Here is a 20,527-nt window from a genome sequence, read left to right as displayed (position 1 = left end):
GTGTGTGGGAAGAGTTTATAAAGCCTTAAAATATATATAAATACTAAAATAAATGTAAGGTTCCTACTTCGCGTATTTTCACCTATCGCGGGGGGATCTAGAACATAATACCCGCGATAAGTGAGAGAACACAGTATAGTGCAGCAACACAACAGCATCTAGTGGTATAATTATCAGTCATTATATATTACTTTATTTCTGCTGAATATGTTTTCTAGTGAAAGCTGCAAGGGAAGGAGTGGATATACATGATACATCCACTATAGGTCTACATATCTGTACTGGCCATTATTTGAATAGCAGGTCATTTCAACTGCTATATAGCTGAATCTATGAGATGCCAAAGTAAGAAAATCAGAAAATTACCTATAGCCAAAGGAAAAAAATAGTTGGTTAAAGAAATTAAAAATTTTTACTTTCCAAATGGAAATACACACACAATCACACAGAGAGGTATATACACAGAGAAATAAACATACAGATATACATACATATGTCTGTCTATCTGGAGAAAGTGAATGAGGTATTCTTAAACTCTAATTATCTAGATTATCTGCCTTCAGATTACTGTGCTTTAGCAAAGAAAATGTTTTTGGTGGATTGAAAAATAAAATCTATCATTTGGATATTAAAATAAAAGCTATTCAAAACTGCCGGGATAAAACTGAAACTATCTTCATTTCCATTTCAAATATATAAAACCTGGAAAAAACTTATTTTATAAACTGCCTTGATGTCTAAAACAACCACATATCTAAAAACATGTTTGACAGAACCATGTCTGACTTCATGCTTTATGTGAAGGTTTATTTAATGCTGCACTGAGGCCTGTAAGCTATTTGAATTAGTGTGTGACATTAATGAACAGGCATTTTCCTCTCCACCTTTGTGGTTTTAGTCAAGTTGAGGGGTAAAAAAAGGTGTCTCTTAGCCAGAAAGATTGATGACCAAACCATAGCCACATGGGATTAGAAATAGTGGAAGTACAGATCCGACTCACACCCTTTCCACTTAAAAAAGAAAGAAACACCAGTGCCCGCCCCTGTGAGTAGGGGTGTAAGCTCTGAATGTGACTCCTCGGGTCTGAAAGCTATACTGTAATTCACTTTGACCCAAGCCCAACTGCTAGATCATAAGCTGGGAATTTTCTCCTCATCGGGGACTCACATTGGCTCCGCAACACATAAATAACTCTCACCACCATCCACATCAAACAGAAAACTTTCCTCAAAAGTTGTTTTTAAGGGTTGTAAACCTACATTGAAGGCAAGAGACTACACCTGCAAACAGCTTTACTATTCATCCAAGTCTTTTCACACACTTGAGAATGTGAAAGTTTGTGATAGCTAGCATACAAATAGGAACTTCATACATGAGCTTCCAGTTCTAAAAATGGGGCTGTTTGGCAGAACTGCCAGTGACCACATCCAATGGAAATATAGCAGCAATGTCATCATATCATTAAGTCTGATGCTTGAATGAAGGAGGCTGAATATGTATTTCAGAGAGATGCTTCATTCTGCTCTAACACACCTTTGGTTTGGCCTTTCTGTCTCTCCTTAAATAGGCAGTTTTCTGGATAGAGAAGAGAATCTCTCTCTCTTTTTTTCATTGCATGGAACCTAGGAAGGAAGAAGGCAGCCTTTTTCTTTCAACCATTGCTTTCATTCAGTCAAAAATATTTCTGTCCCTATTTCCCCCTGTGCTGAACTGTATGTACAATATTCCCTTTTATGATTCCTAAAGTGAGCAATGCCAAACATTTCAAAGAAAAACAGTGGGATAACTTCTGGCACTTATTATCTATACATATCTCTGTTAATTACAGGCAGTTCTGAGGCTGAAAAATGCCTTCATTCATCATGACTTTTTCTCAGTATGTCTACCTTATAATGTAATGGTAAAATAATTAGTAGCACAGGCTTTTCAGCAGACAGGCCTGGCTTTAAATCTGGGACTGTCACATCCTATCAGTGTGGTTTTATTTAAGATGCCTAACTTCTCTGAGCTTCAGTGTCTTCATCTGTAAAACTTTGCATACTTGCTGGGATGATACAATTAAGGATCATTACAAAACACTGCACAGTGCTTAGATGTAAGTGCTTAACAAATACTATTTACTGCTATTACAATGATGATGATGTGGTGATTTCCCATTAAGAGAAGCCATCATTTTTAAAGCTGCCTACATTCTATTTTGTATATCACAAATCAAATAGTTATGGTTCTTTAAAGAGAGAGATAAGGGAGAAAAAAAAAGTGAATTAGTGACCAAAACTCTGAACTGCTGCTGACTTTATAAATGAGGGTAACAGTATCTCCTGCAGAGCACACAGTACACGCAAGGAGAGAAGATCTGGAATGTTTACATTCAATGAGGATTAAACTCAACGAGACAAGCTTGTTTAAGTACACTAAAAACATACAATATTGTAAAGAGCTTAGCTCATGGCCCTGATCTTCATTCCATGCATACTTACTGAGCGCCTGCATGTGTGTAGATCATGAGAAGGTAAAGAATGACTCAGCACTTGTCCAGGTGGGACGCTGGGAGCCACACAGTTGTACTGGATTGATATCCAGAATGTAGCAGCATTTTAGTATATAGCAACAATTATGTAGGCTGAGTCACTTTTCCAATTGCTAGTTTAAGTAGATCTAATCAGGGTACTAAAATATACCTTTTAGTAATAGTTCACACCTTTATAAAGCTTCAGAGTTTAAAAGCTGACAAAGCTTGGCAAAATTTTAGATATCTCTATGTCCAATTCTCCATTGTCTTTGTGCCCCTATAAGATAGAGAAATAGAAACACTGAAGGGCAATATCCTTTTAATCATGTCCAATCACTCCCTGTCAGATCTGTCTCCTGCCAAGAGGACTGAGAGGAATCACACAGAAGTCAGTAGGCAGGTTCAAGAAGTGAAACCTGAGTGACATTTGGAACTGGGTGTTGGCATCCAGCTATAGAAGTGCATCCAAGGTCACGTGAATGGCAGTGGCTGAGTGGGAGAGCAGAAGGTGATGGATGCGATAACAGAATTAGCAGGAAAATGGAGCACCTTTAAATAAATAAGTCCCTGCAACAGGTATAGTGATGCTATTGTTCCCCAGGCTTCATTCCAAAATAGTGATGCTCAGAGTACTCTTCAAGCTCTTCAGAAATATCAAAGGTAATCCTTCTTAGGGCTTAGGTGGAGTGAGTTTTCTTTTTACAAACTTTTTTTGGAAATGGAAGTCTTTGAAACTTACCTAAGGAATTACTGATAAGAATTAATATTTTGATTATATCCTTTTTGTGTATCCCCAAGTTTCCCAATTGCTATATATGAACTTTCAGGAAAAGAACAGTTTTACTATAAAACCTGTGTTTATTGAAATAAAATATTTTGAGGAACATGGGTAACCAAGTCACAATACTAGAGTTATTTTAATGTTAAATATAGAATTGTCATGTTAACCCAGACTTTTGAACTTATCAAACAGGTAAGGTAGAATATAACTTGTTTTCCTGATTATGAACCCACAGGCTTAAGATATTTCAGGATGGATTATGAAATGTCTATATGCTTAATTATATTTACAGTATAGGATTGCTGAAATCATTCTGTACTCCAGAAGAAATTCCTATGGTCTGAAAAATGGCTGGAGACAAAGATAAAATTGGAAAGGTACAAGTTCTGATCAAGTTCTCAATCTGATACAAATATATTTTGGGTTGGAATGCAAGTTTAAGCATACTGTGACAAAGGCAGTGAGAGAATTATCGACCCATATTCCATTCTCTCCTTCCTAAGGAGCAGCCCATCAGTTTTATCTGAGGTGGCAATAAATCCAGCTAAAAGTCATTCCCAGTCTCCTTGTCATTAAGGACCACACATGCCTGACAATAAGATAATGAGATATGAGCAGAAGTTTTGCTTATACCTCAGGGATTTAAATTAATTGTATGGAAGGCTTCCATGAAGGTTCCCAAAGGAGGGTGATTCATCTTGGTAGGTGTACCTCACCCCGTTGTCCTTTCACTCAATATTTCTCCCTACTGCCTGGGAACAGGGACATGATATCAGTTCTATGAGGTGACATTGGCATCAAGGCAAGTGCTGAGTATGGTAGGGCAGCTATAAAGCTAGGATCTAACCTCCCAGTGATAGGGGAGCCACCATCCCGGCCCTGAATTGCCTACATCCAGAGTTTGCTATACATGAGAAATAGCCATGCTTTGACCATGTTTGGGTTTTCTTTTTTTATGTCATGGAATATAGTCCTAATAGATATGACACTGAAAATATTTCATCTTGTCATCTAGATGAGCACTTCTACTATGTTTGGGAATGCAAGTTAATTTTTATGTGAATAAGTGAATGATAAAGTAAGATTCATTTTACCAAAATGTTCCACAGCAGCTTTCTTTATAGTGCATCTACTTCAGAAAATGAGAAAGAATCATACTGTTTTGCAGTAACAAAAAATACAGAATGAGTCTATATGTAGAAATTATGCATTGTTCATGAACAGAATACTATGGTGAAAATCAAGTGACTGGAATACCATAGCTGGATTTTCCAAGAGTAGGTGGAGATCCTAAGATCAGATTTTAAAATAGGCATAAAACCCAACAAGTGACATATGGTAACATCAGAATCAGTGAGTAGCTAACTTAAATAATTGTGTTGACCTGTTTGTATCATCAATAATTTTTAGTTCTATTTTTTAAATTTATATTATTGTCAATTCCTAAAAAGATATAGTAACAGTAACAGCATCTTCCTATATATGGCATCACCATTCTACCAGGACATAAAATGTTTTTGTGAAAAGCAGCTGAATCCTTTACCAACGGGGAAATTCCAGAATGATACTTCAAAGAACTATATTCAGGCCAATTTATGATGTTAACTCTGAAGTTTCATTAGGTAACTGTTGCTCTTTTTTTAAAGACATTACCATTGAATGAAAATTAGTTTCCGTGTGTTTTTTACCCAAAAGTTCTAATTCTAAAATACATGTGTTGCTTTTGTTTTCACCAACTGTGTTAAAGCATAACATATGGCATTTTAAAAAATGGAAACCTCTTACCTTTTAAGTGAAAAAGAGTGCTTTTATGCTTTGGGTTAGTAAACAAACAAAACAGAAAAGTCATTTCAATGTCCAATATATAGAAAATTCTGACTTTTAATAAAAATCTCTTATATGTCAGAATATTTTTATTTGCAAATAAAGAAAACTTCACTTATTTTAAGCAATCAGAAAGTTTACTTAATTGCTTTACAAGAGGTCCAGAGGTAGGGCAATTCTTGCATTAGTCTTGCATCAATACTAAATCATCAAGTACTGAGTTTCTTCCACTTTTCCATATCCAGCCGTTCTTGGTGTATAAGTTTTGTCTTCAGATTAGCTTCTTCAATTATTTGCAAATGGCTGTACCACTCCCAGCATCTTAACCACATAAATTGAATGTTATCTTCACATGTATCTTTCTTAGGACTAGACAAAAGTCTTTCCTAAGAGCCTCTGGTACATTTAACTACATGTTTCAGTGGCCAGAACTGAAATCAAATGCCCATGTAAAAATCATTCACAAATAACAAGAGTACCCAACTTATGTCTTAGCCTAATCAGAAGTCAACCTCTGTGACTGAGGCGAGCCTCCTCTGAGGCATATGTTTAGGCAAAGTGTGGGTTTATGAATTATACTAAGGTCCTATTTTAAGAAGGAAGAAGAAAGGTCTTAAAATAAATGAGGAGAGGGAAATGGATGTTGTACAGGTAACACACATTGCTGAATCCTGCATTTCAGCTCCTGCTCTTCCCATATTCCCTAATAACAATCTTCCACTGGTTTCTTATTTCATCTTACTTTGCATTAATACATTTTTTGTTTAATTTTTCTTATTGTAATCTCTTTGCCTAGAGGTCACTTCTGCATTCTTTGCCTCTTAATGTTTTTGGAAAGGTACACTCCTTCATCCCCACAGTAATGAACTCTCATCATAGTTGCTTGCCCAGCCCCATTCCAAACATTTCTTGAATATATTATTAAAATATATTCAGATAAAATATTGGCTAGGCCAAAGAGTTCATTCATTTTTTTTCATAAGATGGCTCTACTAGCACTCAGTTGTCTTTAACATCATGCAAAACAATTTTGTTAAGTTGTATTGTGACAGCTGTCATATCAGCATGCATTTAAAAAAAACTTATCAAAATTGGTGAATTTTTGTGTAGCCATTTTAATATTGAAGATGGCATAAAATATGCAATATATTTGGCATACTATGCTTTATTATTTCAAGAAAGGTAAAAATGTAACTGAAACTCAGAAAAAGATCTGTGCAGTGTATGGGGAAGGTGCTGTGACTGATCAAATGTGTCAAAAGTGGTTTTTGAAGTTTCATGCTGGAGATTTCTTGCTAGACAATGCTCCACCGTCAGATAGATCAGTTAAAGTTGAGAGCGATCAAATGAAGACATAATTAAGAACAATCAACATTATAGCCATGTGGGAGATATACTCAAAATACCCAAATCAATAGTTATTGGTGAAAATAAAAAATGTGTCTTTTATTTTATAGAAAAAAAAAAAAAAGGACTTTTTGGCCAACCCATTACACCATTTTCTGTTAATTTTAAATTTCAAATAAATAAAAACTTACTGTTTATCTAAAATTTAAATAAAATTTCTGTATTTTTATTTGCTAAATCTGTTAACTCTAGGTATGAGGCAACTATCTTTTTCTAGAAAGTCCATGTAGTACCATGGATGTACAGCCTCCTGGCCTCCTTTCTGCACTCTACCCTCTATCTCGGCTCTAGTGTTGGGCATTGACCCAGGCATGGCTAAGTACTACATTCAATTTCTTTGACTCCAGTAATTGGTTAATAGATAGACAAACTGCCTAAATCATGCCAATGAAACTATAACCCAGGACTATTTTACTGGGAGATCTGAGGGAAGAGAAGTTTTCACTACTAAACTTGAAACTAGCAGAAGATAACATTGCAGTTGTTTGGGGCTAGCTAGTATTAGCGTGGTTCTTGGCATATGTGAAAGTGGAGATTACTAGTGGAGAGAAGGGTTTATGTTCCAATGGTGAGTTTCAGCTTCTAAATTCAACAATTCCTGAAGCCTCGGTCTTTTCAGTTCCATGAGTCAATAAACTACCACCACCTCATTTTCTTTTCTATTTTTTTTTAAGTTTTTTCTTAACACAGTTTGATATTAGTTCTTAACAAATGAAATTTAAAAAACACCTGATTAATAAACCCATCTACACTTCTCCTGCTAAAGTCATCAATTGTCCTTGTTTTCTTCTCACTCTTCTTTAATAAAATATTCTCAGGCTATATGCAGTTCCTTGAAAAGGATGATATGTTCTGTTTATGCTCCCAAATTAATTAATTACCCTTTATTTTAAGTGAAGGACTTTGTTACTAGTGATCTGTTTTGTAGCTTGTTCCTCTCTTGCTGCTATTCAGCTAAAATCGTAGTTAGTTTTGGAAGAAAGTAGAGTTTTTAATTTTCAAATTTTACTACTCTATATATTTTAATAGCATTTCAGTGAACACTTCTCCTCCTCTTGATTAAATTATATTTTTTCTTCCTCATGGCTTTTGTAATTGAGCTCTATTAAATTGAAGACTAGAGGAAGAGGTCCCAATGTCCAATTACTAGATTACCTTCTAGCAATCTCACACTGCTAGAAGTTAATGTTTTCTAATTTAGTTCAATTGCATAACTAGAAGTGGGATTCCAATTACAGCTGTCAATTTCAAAGCTCAAGTTATTTCTATCAGTTGTCTCTTATATGCCACTTAATTAAGGGCAAAAGATTTCTTTACCTCAAATATTCCCCCAAAACTCTACTTTAGCATACTAATTTTTTTCTCAAAGGCATATTGAATGGTTTAATAAAAAGTTAAACAAGTTGTTATAGCCAAACTATAAGTATTAACATTTGCCATTTATTCTTTCCAATACACACTTAAACAACAGGGCCACTGGACCTGGCACCCTTCTAATCCCTGGGAACATAGCAGTGAACACAGTAGACATGGAGCTTGACCTCAAAGACTAAATTTCCAATGATAAGAATGATAAATCAGGGGGAGAAGAGAAAGACAGAATGAGAATGAGTGCCACACTGAAAAAGGCCCAATTTTAGATACAGTGTTCAAAAGAAGGGGGATAATGGACCTTGCAAATGATGAAGTTGGCCACATGAATATTAGTTATATTTGTGTGAGTTATGAGGAAACTTTTTATACATATATATAAACTTTTTATTCATATTTATAGTATAAACTTCCAGAATAAATGGCATAGTACAAAACTCCTAACCCACAAATGACAATATCCAAGTTAAATTTAGTAATACCATTTTTCATTGAGATAAAATTATTGAGTCAGCCATTTTAAAGTGAATTTCCACTGAAAACCTCTATTTGCTAAAATAAAACTGTTTTTAGTCTAAGGAATAAAATATGTCAGAGTAAAAAAAACAGTTATATTTGCATTTTATTCTATGTCTATAGTACATTCTCTCATATAACACTGAGCATATGGAAACAAAAAAAAATTGGAGGTATTTTTGAAATTATTTTTTAAGCATATGGAATACATACAGTTTTAATAGCTGTGTTAATGTTTTATCTTCTAACATTTCAGTCATTTCTAGGTTGATTTTGACTGATTTTTCTTATCATTATGGGTGGTTTTGCCCTGCTTTTCTGTGTACCTGGTAATTTTGATCAGACATCTAACATTGTAAGTTTTTACCTTCACTGCTGGGTGTATTTGTTGTATTCCTATAAATAGTCTTGAGCTTTGTTCTTGGATTCAGTTAAAATACTTGAAAACAGTTCAGTCCTTTCAGATCTTGCTTTAAAGATATATAAATCAGGATCAGATCAAGGCTCATCTAGAGCTAATTTACTCATAATGACTGAGGCAAGACTCTCTGTGTTCTCTGTTCAGTGCTGAGCATTTCATGAGCTAGTCCAGTCTCCTTAGAGGTAACAAGCGCTTTTCCCAGCCCCATGAAACAGCAGGCACTCTCATCGCTAATCCTCCCAGGTGGTTCTTTTCTGGGATTTGCAGTTTCCTCACATGAATGTGCCGACTGGGACTCAGCTAAGTGACAGTCCTAGAGGGGACCCTCTACAGATCTTCGGAGTTCCAGCTCTATTTAGCTCTCTGTTCTCCCATACTCAGCCCTGTGAACTCAGGCTACTTCCCTCTCCCAGCCTCCCAGCTCTGGCTTCTCAACTCTTCCTTAAGATTCAGACTGGAAACTCTCCAGGAAGTAAACTGGGGTAATGCTGAGGCTCACCTCATTTGTTTCTCTTCTGTTTGGGATAATCGGACTTCATGGCCAGATATCCAGTGTGTGCAAACTAGGGTTTCATATACTTTTCCAATGTTTGGTTGTTTAAAGGAGGGTAAATTCAGTCTCTGTTATTTAATCTCGGCCAAAAGCAGAAGTTCACTTAATTGGATATTGCTAAGAATTTCTGGTGCTTATGATTTAGAATTTTCTATATCCATTCAGCTATCCCTAAATGATTTTTAATACACATTTACTTGGACTTGTGGAAGTCAGGTAGCAGTAAAATGTTCAGAGTAAAAACCCTGACATTGCTCTTTTAGTAACAAAATTAAACCTTTATGAAATATTAAATCTCCTTGAAAATGTCTTTGCCACACAGTGTATCATATGCAAGGGACAGCAATTTAAGGTTGAACAGCATTTAGTAAATTCCAAAAAAAATCTTACTCACTTTTCCTCTAAAAGAATGTGAACTTCTTTGTTCATTAAAAGCTGGCTAAGCTAAAAGGTACTGAAAATATGTTTATAGAAAAGAAAACTTTCTTCCAAGAAAAAAGCTACTTGTTACTTAACAAAAACATGGAGAGAGTTCAAAAAAAATTAAAACCTTAGCAAACATAGGTATTGCTTTACGGTCCGAAGAACACGTTTGAGATATTCACTGAAAATGTTTTGCACTGAGTTTTCTACAGAATTGCAAACCAGTTTTTAAAAATCATTAGCCCTGGCTGGGTGGCTCAGTTACTTGAAGTGTTGTCCTGTACACCAAAAGGAAGCTGTTTTGATCCCTGGTCAGGACACATACCTAAGTTGTGGGTTCGATCCCTGGGTGGGGAGTGTAAGGGAGGCAACCGGATGATGCCTCTTGATGTCTCTTTCTCTCTGTGTCACTGATTCTGTCTCTGTCTCTGTCTCTCTCTCTCTTCCCCTTCCTCTCTCTATAAAATAAATTGAAAAAAAAAAAACATATCCTCAAGTGAGGATTATTTTAAAAATCATGATTAGATGATAAAAAATTGGGGTGAATTTCAGGAAGTCATATTACAGAGGTGAAAGCAAGCAATATATTCTATAAAGCAGGGCTCATTGCAATCCAACTCCTAAAGTCAACAAAGGCTCACCAAGCAGAATGGAACTGCTCACCCAAAGAAAGGAATCATCTTGTGATCAGTGCAGGAAAATGAAACAAAGATGGTTCATGGTGCACTAGGCCTTATATCTAAATTCATCTTTCTATATTTAAAAAATCCTTTTTTACATTATTAGTGCAATAAACCTAAAAATTGGTATGTTCAACTCAAATTGAGAAATGACATTTTTGATAGGTTAACACAGATGTAGTGAAAATACCTCTGACTGTTATCAAAATCAAAATCAACCAGGACTGATATTTTCTTCACATAGCAGAAGGGAATCCTAGACTACAGGTAGTTAGTCTGCTTCTAAGAGACTGTGAATTGATTTCTTCTCTGTTCATTCAGTTTTAAAGATCTAATACCCTGGTAATACAAGGAGAATCATTACAAGTTAAAACATCAGAATTACTAGAAAAGGTTTGTTAACTCCTTCCTCCTGCCTTCCCCTTTCCATCTACTTCCCCCTTGTCTTTCCTTTTCTCCTGCTGTCCTTCCATTTCATGCTCCCTTCCCTTCCTCTTTTCTTTTCTTCCCTCCTCACCACCTTGACATCCTTCCACCTATGAATTTCCAAAGATTTCTTGGCCACTTTGCAGCTTTTAAGAATAAAAGATGAATAAGCCCAGTTCCTATTACTGAGGATGTCACAGGTGAATCAGAAAGATATAAAGAGATATTTTATATAAGTATGTCATTGAAGAGGAACCAAGTTACCCAACCTAGAAGAATCTGGGAATGTTTCAAAAGAGGAGGTGACATGCAAGTTGGATTTTAAAAGATTCACAGAAGTTAGACGTGTAGAGAAATAGAGAAGGTGATTCCAGATAATGGACACACGTGCAGAAGACCTGGAAAGTACTGAGATGTTGGGGGAACAGAACATCAGAGAGGATGGAGCAAAAGTGAGTGAAGATCTGTGTTGAGACATCTGGTCACTAAGGGAGGTGGAGGCAAGATCATGAAGATCCTTAACTATTTTTACAGAGAGGGTTAGAGTTGGTTCTCCTGGGGCAGTTCTGTTCCATGCATGTTATCCTGGTATAAATATCAGTAATGTTTTCTCTCACATTCAAATGTGTCCTGGTTGGAACAGTAAGTTAAGTGGTCACCCTTCTTCTAGGTCTCTCGGTCTCAGAATGTGGTTTCTAGAAGGCAGGGCAGAATCTACATAATTCTCCCCTGTGCACTTGTGCTCAGTGATAACGGAGACACTGCAGTAACAGGACTTCCACGTTAGTGTGGTGGTGTCCTTTCCTAATTGTGGAAGCAGGGGTGGGAACATGGCTACTTGGAGTTGACATCCACTCCAACTTTTCTGAGGTACAAACTCCTCCAGAAGCTGGAACTATGTGTCCCGATATGCTTGCAGGTGCGATTCCAGGTGAGGATTTGGTTAAGCCAATGAGGTAAGGCATGAAATTCAGAAGTGGCAAGTGTGATTGGGGAGACGCTGCGAAGATGGACTTTCTTTAGCAGCATCCTGGGCTGAGTCACTAGTTATGTGAACAATGAGAGGGAAGTGTGGTAGCGGTAATGACAGTCTGTTGTCCTCAAAAAGCACCTTTAGTGGCAAGTTCTTGAAGTCAACAGGCCCCACAGCAGCTTGCTCATTCTCCCCACTCTGACCGAGGCAGCAGTAGCACGGTTCAGGGGCGGGTGGTGGGGGGCAATCCACTGTATCCTTCTGGGAACCAGTCCTGGAGCCCAAGCCTAGAGGTCACTCCTCCAATGGGTCCAACCATTTAATGTGCACTTAATTATTTATATTGAATCCTTTCAAGCTTAACATAGCTAGTGTGGTTTCAATTTCCTGGAACTGAACCTTAACATATTTATGGTAAATTATTTAACAAAACTTGGCCTCAAATCCATAACTATGTAATAAGAGGGTTGGGCTACTCAATGACCTCCAGGACCCCTCCTACCCATAGAATTCTGCTTCTGTGATTCTCCATCTTTATGGAGTTTGCCTAATACCTCTATTTTTCATTCCTGCATCCCTCAGAGGATTTTTCCAATCTGGCCTCTAGCTTATAGCACCATATAACTGTTTCAGTAAGCTGATTATTAATATACTTTTAGTATTCAGAAAATGCACCAAAAGACATAAAATATATACAATGAAGGAATAAGAGATCACTCATGCATTCAACAAACATTTTTTTGAGCATCTATTATGTGCCAGGTGCTTTTAAGTAATATTATATAAATTCCTTAACCTAGTCCAGTGATTTTCAACCTTTTCCATATCATAATACATATAAACCAATTACTAAAATTCTGTGGCTCACCAAAAATATATTTTTTGCCAATCTTGCAAAAAAATAGGTATAATTTTGATTCATTCACACTGGATGGCTATTGTTGTGTTGGCAGAAGTCATTTTTTTTTTTTTTTAATTTGACAATTTAAAGGGAAAGAGATCAGTGCCCCTGATTAAATAGTCGGGTATTGCATGTTTTAAAAATTCTGTGGCACACTAGTTGAAAATCACTGATCTAGTTCAAGCATTTGTTTAGACAGAACATTCCTGGAAATACATTTTATCTTTGTCTTGTTCTCAATTTAATAGCTTTCAGTCCCTGTAGATAGCCCTCCTTACTCCTTTCCATTTCAGGCGTCAGTCAGGATGGCTTCTTCTTTACAGAAATTGACCAGTCACAACCCTCAAATAAGAATTTCTCTTCCCGTCTCTCCAGACCACTGTCTCCATTTCCAGCCCATTTTGCTTTCTTCAACAGAGTGAGTTGTCACACATTCTCTTCACTGATGCAGTCTTTGAACTTCACATTTCATTCCACTCCACTCGCAGTTTTCCTTATGTCCCTACAGGTGACCCTTTACCGGATCCTGTGTTCCTCCCCAGCTGGTTCAGAATCACCCAAGGCTTTTTGTTTTTCACACATATTTACTTAGACAACTAATTCAGTCTGAGAGTTTTAATACATTTTTTAACCCCTAGGTTACATATCCTGAGTTCTAGAACATTTCTGCATTCTGTTCCAATGTCTTCTCATTATTCTTCTTCTCAAAGCATTAATTTATCTCCACATAATATATCCTTCAATTATTTTTAATCCTCACCCAAGAATATATTTATTGATTTTATTGAGAGGGAGGAAGAGAGAGAGAGACAGACAGACAGATAGATATCAATGTATGAAAGAAACATCAGTTGGTTGCCTCCATATGCACCCCAACTGAGGACTGAACCCACGACCTAGGTATGTGCCCTGACAGGATATTGAGCCCGCAGCCTTCTGGTGCATGGGGTGACACTCCAATCAACTGAGTGACCTGGCCAGGGCTAGCCTTCAATCGTTTGGACTTCTTTACGAGGCAGTCAAAACTTTACAGTTATTTTTACTTTGTTTGCCTCATAAGACCATTGCCAAATCCTGATAATTCTTGCTACATAATATCCTTATATTTGCCGTTCTCTCTCCTTTTCTGCATCCAACATCATATTTTGGGTTCTATACATTGAACTATTTCTTCTCTTTTTCTATTTTCTGTTTTTTACATTTATTATATGTTCAACCACTTAAATTATCTTCTTTAAATGTTACTCCAAGAGCTTTTGGTAGTACAAGTTTCCTTTCTTCATTAAATGTAAACCTTTTGACATTGGCCAAGCATTTCACTACCTCAAATACATATGTGTTATTGTAGGTGAGTTTTATTTTTCCTCTAGTAGAGTTAATCTAATTATTTTTCATTATGGTCTACTCATTTTTGTCATTTTATTTATTTCATCAGCCTAGAATGTGGTACACTTGAACAAAACAATTACCTCAAAAAATTCTTAAAGAAATTGATCAAAGTCTGCTTTGTTCAAGAATTATTTCATCTGACTTTAATCAATATATTTAGCAGTATCAGAGGATTTTCTGCTAACACTTGTAAAGCCAAAACTTCAAGAAATAAAGTGTTCAAGGGTAAACTCATATGCTATATTTTTCCTGTTATTCAGTGGATATCAGAGTAATTTCATGGTAGGGCAAAAAACAGTCACGTATAATAAAACTTGCCACAGCGTATAACTTCATATAACACTTGTTACAATACAGTTGTAGTCTCACAAGAAGCATATAATTATGAGAGTTAGTGCATCTTTATCCTATTTGCTTTGGAATTCTTCATTATATTGACTTCATGGAACTATAGACAGAGGGACATAAATTTTCTAAAAAGCAGACTACTTTTGTGATTTAAAAAATTATTATAATTATCGCACTCATTTTTTTAAATGGGGAAATGTGCTAAAAAGTAGTACAATGAGCCTGAAACACATTAAAAAATCAATAAACATTTGTTAAATAAATGAGTGAACAACAGGTAAATGACTTGAGTTTAGGGAAAATGAAGATATAAATAAATCAATGTATCAGTGTGCAATAAACGGTAGAATGGAAAAGGAAAACAATAGCTAACTGTTACTGAAGTTTATAACAGTAATATAAGTAATAATTTCAAACTAAAACTGAAGACAAGTTATACATCCAAGAACAGTTACAATTAAGTAAATTAATCTTATAATACACAGAGAGGTGCACACTACAATATTATATGATATTACATTGTAGTTCATGTACATATACATCTAATACAGTCAATTATTATTTGTGGATTCTGTATCTGTGAGTTTCCTTACTCAGTAAAATTTATTTGTAATCCTCAAGTTAATACTTGCATTGCTTTCTCAATCATTTGCCAACATGCACAGAATGGCAAAAAAACTCAATAAAGCCATACAATAGAAAAAAGAATTATGATTTATAAAAGACAAATAAACATGTCACTTTTCCAGATGACCTGAATTGTTTTTCATAGAAAATGCAAAATAATCTACATGTCAACTATTAAAATAAGTGAATTAAATAAGTCACTGAATATAAAACCAAAATAGAAAATTACTTGATTTTGATGCACAGTTGATCCTTGAACAACACAGGGATTAGTAGTGCTGACCCTTTCGTAGTCAAATGTCTGTGCATAACTTCTGACTCTCCAAAAATTTAAACTTAATTACAGTTGTCCCTCAGTACCTGGGAGAGGATTGGTTGCAGTACCCCCACCCCCACCCTCACAGATACCAGAAACTTCAGATGTAGAAGTTTCTTACATAAAATGGCATAAAACAATATACGTAACAAGCCCTCTGCATCTGTGGATTCCCAACCATAGATTGGAAACACTGGATCCATAGCTAGTTGAATCCATGATGCAAAACCTGGGGATATTGAGGGCTGACTGTATATTTATTAAAAATCTGCATTTAAGTAGACCCACAGTGTTCAAACCCATGTTGTTCAAAGGTCAGCAAACCATGAGAAATACAACTTTTCAACAAACAATATGAAAATACCATTTAAAATAGTATAGAAAATAAAATTCTTAGAAACAGCTCTAATAAGGATATGCTAGACTTTTACACTGAAAACTATAAATATCACTTAAAGACACTGAGCCACAGGGTTAGAGAAGATATTTGCAATACAGAGCTGAAAAAGTATCCACATACAGAATGTGTAAGTACTGATGCAAAATGCTAAAAACAAGACAGACATCCATTTTCTAAAAGTGTCCTTAAACATGCACCTCACAAAAATAACAGTGTAATAGCCAATAGGTGGGTATAAAGGTTCTCAACATTGTTAGACATCAGGAAAGACAAATTAAAACCACATAAAACATTCCTACTATCATGGCTAAATTGGAAAATAAAACTTGATGATTCTAAGCACTGGCTAATAATTTGCATCAACTGGAACTCTAAAACACTACAGGAGAGAATATATATTGGTATCCCACTTTTTAAACCATTTAACATTACCTACTAAAGTTGGACATCTGCTTATCCTATGACACAATAATTCTACTCCTATGTAAAAATTAAACAGAAATGCATATGTATACCCACCATAATACATGTACAAGACTATTCATTGCTATTTATAACAGGCAAAACTAGAAAGTAAATTGGATGGATTATGGTAAATTCAAATGATGGAACAGTATAAAGCAATAAAAAAGAACAAATTACTAATGCATGCAGCAACACGAATTAACCTCAGAAAAAATGTTAAGATGCAGAAACAAAACAAAAAAATAAATATTGTATGATTTAATTTATATTATATACTAATGTCACAAAAAGGTCAAACTACACTATGTTGACAGAATTCACAATGGTGATTACACTGGGTGGGGTACTGACTAGGAGATAGTACAAGTTAGCTTTTGGGATGCTGCAAATATTCTATTACTTGATATGCATGATGGTTACATTTATAAAAATTAATTGAGCTTAAAATTTAAGACTTGTGAACTTTACTGTATGCATACTACAAGTCAAGAAAACTAATTACCAAAATAAAACAAAAAAAATTTAAATATAAATCTATTCTATCATATCCCAATGACTATTTGAGACATGAGTATAGAAATGTGAAATGTTGGAGAACACCATAAAACTCCTTGAAGGACAAAATGTAGCAATCTCAATAGATGCAAACTAATTTATGCAAGAGTGGCAAAAAGCCTCCCACAAAGACGGCCTTCTCTTCTCCCAAAGAAGTGACTTGAAAACAAAAACACTTTAAATTAATCCACAAAATTTACTTTCTTGGGGTTGGAATGTCTGGTTAATGTAAGCCTAGCTAGAGTACACAGGACATTTGCCAGGTTTTTGCCAAAGAATGCCTATGAGCTCATTTTTCAAAAGGCCTCCCCCCCATACTCCTGACATGATATAAACTACTTTGGTATTTATGTATGCTGGATACTGCTTTAGTGTACTTTATAGGTCTTTAAATAAAACCAGCTGTCATTCTAGCTATGCTTAAAAAGAAAAAAAGAACCATGGTTTCTCTATTGTACTCTTGTGCGCGTAAGAATCACCTAATTCTTCAGCCTCTGCCTGGAAATTTTCCCACACTAAGTCTGCAGTGGGTTCTAGGATGCACACCTCAAGAAGCACGCCAGGAGATCCTGGATCAGGTGATTTGGATTACACATTTACGACATACTGCTTTATACTGGAGTGTGATGTGTTCATTTTCAGTTGATCTGCTTACTTAAAAAAATGTAATGTTTTTTCTCTAGATTATCTTAATTAGCTTGGATGACAGAACCTACTACAATACACAATAAAGAAAAATAGGAAACAAATACAGAAACATCTGAGAAAGACTAAAGAGATTACAGAGGAACAAATGATCTGGATAGTGACTAAATGAAAATAAGACCGGGTTGTTTTAAATGAGAGAGAGAGCAAGGCTTCCTCATTAGAGCCCGGGCAGAGAACATGTTAGAAAGTGGAAGATACAATATTCACCAAAATTAATTTTTACTACTGGAAGAAATAATTTCTTTTTTTTTAATGTGTTTTATTGATTATAATATTACATTTGTGCCAATTTCCCTTCCCTCTGCTCCCCTCCACCCGGTGGCCCCCCTCCCTCCAGTTGTCCCCCCCTTTTAGATCATGTCCATTGGTTGTGCATACAGTTCTTCTCAACCTCTCTCTGTCTATTCCATTCCCTCCTACCATGATCCTTAATTCCTATATCATCTCCCTCCCTCTCCCCATTCCCCCTCCCTGTTGACCTCCCCCCAATATGTTCCCCGTACCTATAGTTCTTTTTCCACTCTCGTTGCCTGTTTAGTTTGCCTTTGTTTCAATTCCCTAGCTTCTGTTGTTTCTTGTGATGCAGTTTTCATTTTAGATTTCATTGTCTTGATCCTCCTTTTTCTAAACCAGTCCCTTTAACATCTCATATAACAGTGGTTTGGATCTAATGAACTCTTTCAGTTTTATTTTGTCCTGGAAACACTTTCTCTGTCCTTCTATTCTGAATGACAATTTCGCTGGATAGAGTATTCGTGGTTGTAGGTTTTTGCTTTTCATTACTTTGAATATTTCTTGCCAGTCCCTTCTTGCCTGCAGGGTCTCCCTTGAGAAGTCAGCTGATAGTCTAATTGGGACCCCTTTGTACATGATTCTTTTCTTCTCTCTTGCTGCTTTTAAGGTTCTCTCTTTATCTTTAATTTTTGACATTTTGATTATAATGTGTCTTGGAGTGGTTCTCCCTGGATCCAGTTTTTTTGGAACTCTCTGTGCTTCCTGGACCTGTAAGTCTATTTCCTTCCCCAAGTCTGGGAAGTTCTCCTTTATTATATTTTCACTCAATTTTTCAAGTTCTAGTTCATCTTCCTCGCTCTCTGGCAAACCAATGATTCTTATGTTGGGCCTTTTATAGCTGTCCCAGAGGTTTCTGATCCTCTCATCGTTGCTTCCCATTTCCTCTCTCTGCATTGGTTGACTGCTTGTTCCTTCTCCATATTCCAGTTTGTTGAAATGAACTCTGGATTTTTTTTCCTCACCATCTGTCTCGTATGTGGTTTTGTTCCTTTCATTATGAGTGTTTTTCGCTTCTTTCTCATCTTTTTCCAGATCTTTTATGAATTCTGTAAGCCACCTGATAACAATGGCCCAGAACTGAGCATCTGACAGGTTTCTTATCTGTTCATCTGTCAGGTTCTCCATCTGTTGCCTGGTGAGCTGTGCCACCGGGATTTCTATAGTTGTCTGCCTCATTTCGACAGATGCGTTTTGTTTTCTTGGGCCGGCTGTAGGGGGCAGTGCCTGTGTACTCGTAATGACCCAGCGACCGGCGCCGTTCGGCAGCCTTTCTTGCTGTGCCGTGGTGCTTTGTCGTCACAATCCAGCGACCGGTGCCTGTCCGCGACCTATTTCACAGCCCTGTGGCGCTTTCTTTGGGGGCAGGGGTCCAAGATGGATTCACACAGTTATTCAGCTAGGAGACCGGGATCCGTCCTCCCGCCCCCCTGGGCCTCACTGTTCAAGGCGATGTGGTGGCTGCTTTCCCCAGCGTTGGGGTCGCGAGCTGCCGGGGGTTCGACTGCAGCCGGGATTGTTCTCCCCGCCGCTGTCCCAGGTGCGACCGCAAACAGCGCCGCCCCCTTTCGCTCTTACCTGCCCAAAGGGCGCCGCTGGTTTATAACTTCATATGTTGGGCTTCCGTGTAGTTTTATTTTCTGGAATTTCTAGTTATCCTTTGTTTTGAAGTAGTTGTATTCCTCTCTAGTTGTAGAGGGAGACCGAGCGCGTCCGTCTAAGCCTCCATCTTGGCCGGAAGTCCCAAGAAATAATTTCTTAAATAAACAACTAAGAAATCCCACCAAAACTGTGAATCAGATTAGTATGTGGATCATATTATGAGTTTGAGAAATGTCCTTGATTTTTTTGCTTTGATATCATTATAAAATGGAGACACCACCCAGGATCTACACTGTACCTTGAGGTATCGTGCAACTAATGATCTAAGATTAGTGAACTGTTCTGAGTGTCTCAAGATGTGGTATACAATTATTCAGATGATTATACTTTGATTAATGCTAATTTATTAAATTATATGAGTTGATATTTTAAAAACATTTAATATCATGAGAATGACAAAATAAGCAAATGCTGTAGTGAAAATGTTTTACAGAAAAGGTTATGTGAAAAAATACATACATAATCGCTAAATCTGTCATTGAAAGAACACAATTACTTTTTTCCATTAGAATATTGGGTATCATTTGAATTTGAAAATGCTAGAAACACTAAGACCTTGCTTGTTTTAATAATAACATGATTGAGGATATAACATCAATGATGATGAAATATATACTACCTACCAAGCACTTAAAATGCTAATTGAATGAATATCCTCTAATTATTAGTAATTATATCAATGTGAATGCACAGCACCACTTTAATATAACAAGGAGATTATCCATGAATTATCATCATAGGTAAAAAAAAAAAAAAATACAACAGCACTTTATAAATATATCTATTTTGTACTTTCTATACTGTACTTTAAGTTTCTGTTTGTTTTGGCTCCCCTACTAGTTCTGTGAAGTTTTTTGAGGAATTGATCATAATTCATTCCTAGTTGCATCCACAGTGTCTACACAATACAAGGCCTGCCTGGCACATTAGTAAGCATTCAGTAAATAATGGTTGAGGAATTTCATATTTGTAGGAACA

The 20,527-nt window shown here is 36.3% G+C and overlaps 1 protein-coding gene across 1 annotated transcript in view; it reads right to left on the bottom strand.

Moving 5' to 3' along the window:
- ADAMTS3 (ADAM metallopeptidase with thrombospondin type 1 motif 3) overlaps positions 1-20,527 on the bottom strand; it is a 236,137-nt gene that overhangs the window by 54,273 nt on the left and 161,337 nt on the right. The window lies entirely within an intron of this gene.

Source organism: Furipterus horrens, unplaced genomic scaffold (assembly GCF_987537825.1).
Source record: "Furipterus horrens unplaced genomic scaffold, mFurHor1.1.pri manual_scaffold_2, whole genome shotgun sequence".
Lineage (NCBI taxonomy): Eukaryota > Metazoa > Chordata > Mammalia > Chiroptera > Furipteridae > Furipterus > Furipterus horrens.
The sequence above is the reverse complement of the archived record's forward strand: the minus strand, read 5'-3'. Positions and strand labels throughout refer to the sequence as shown.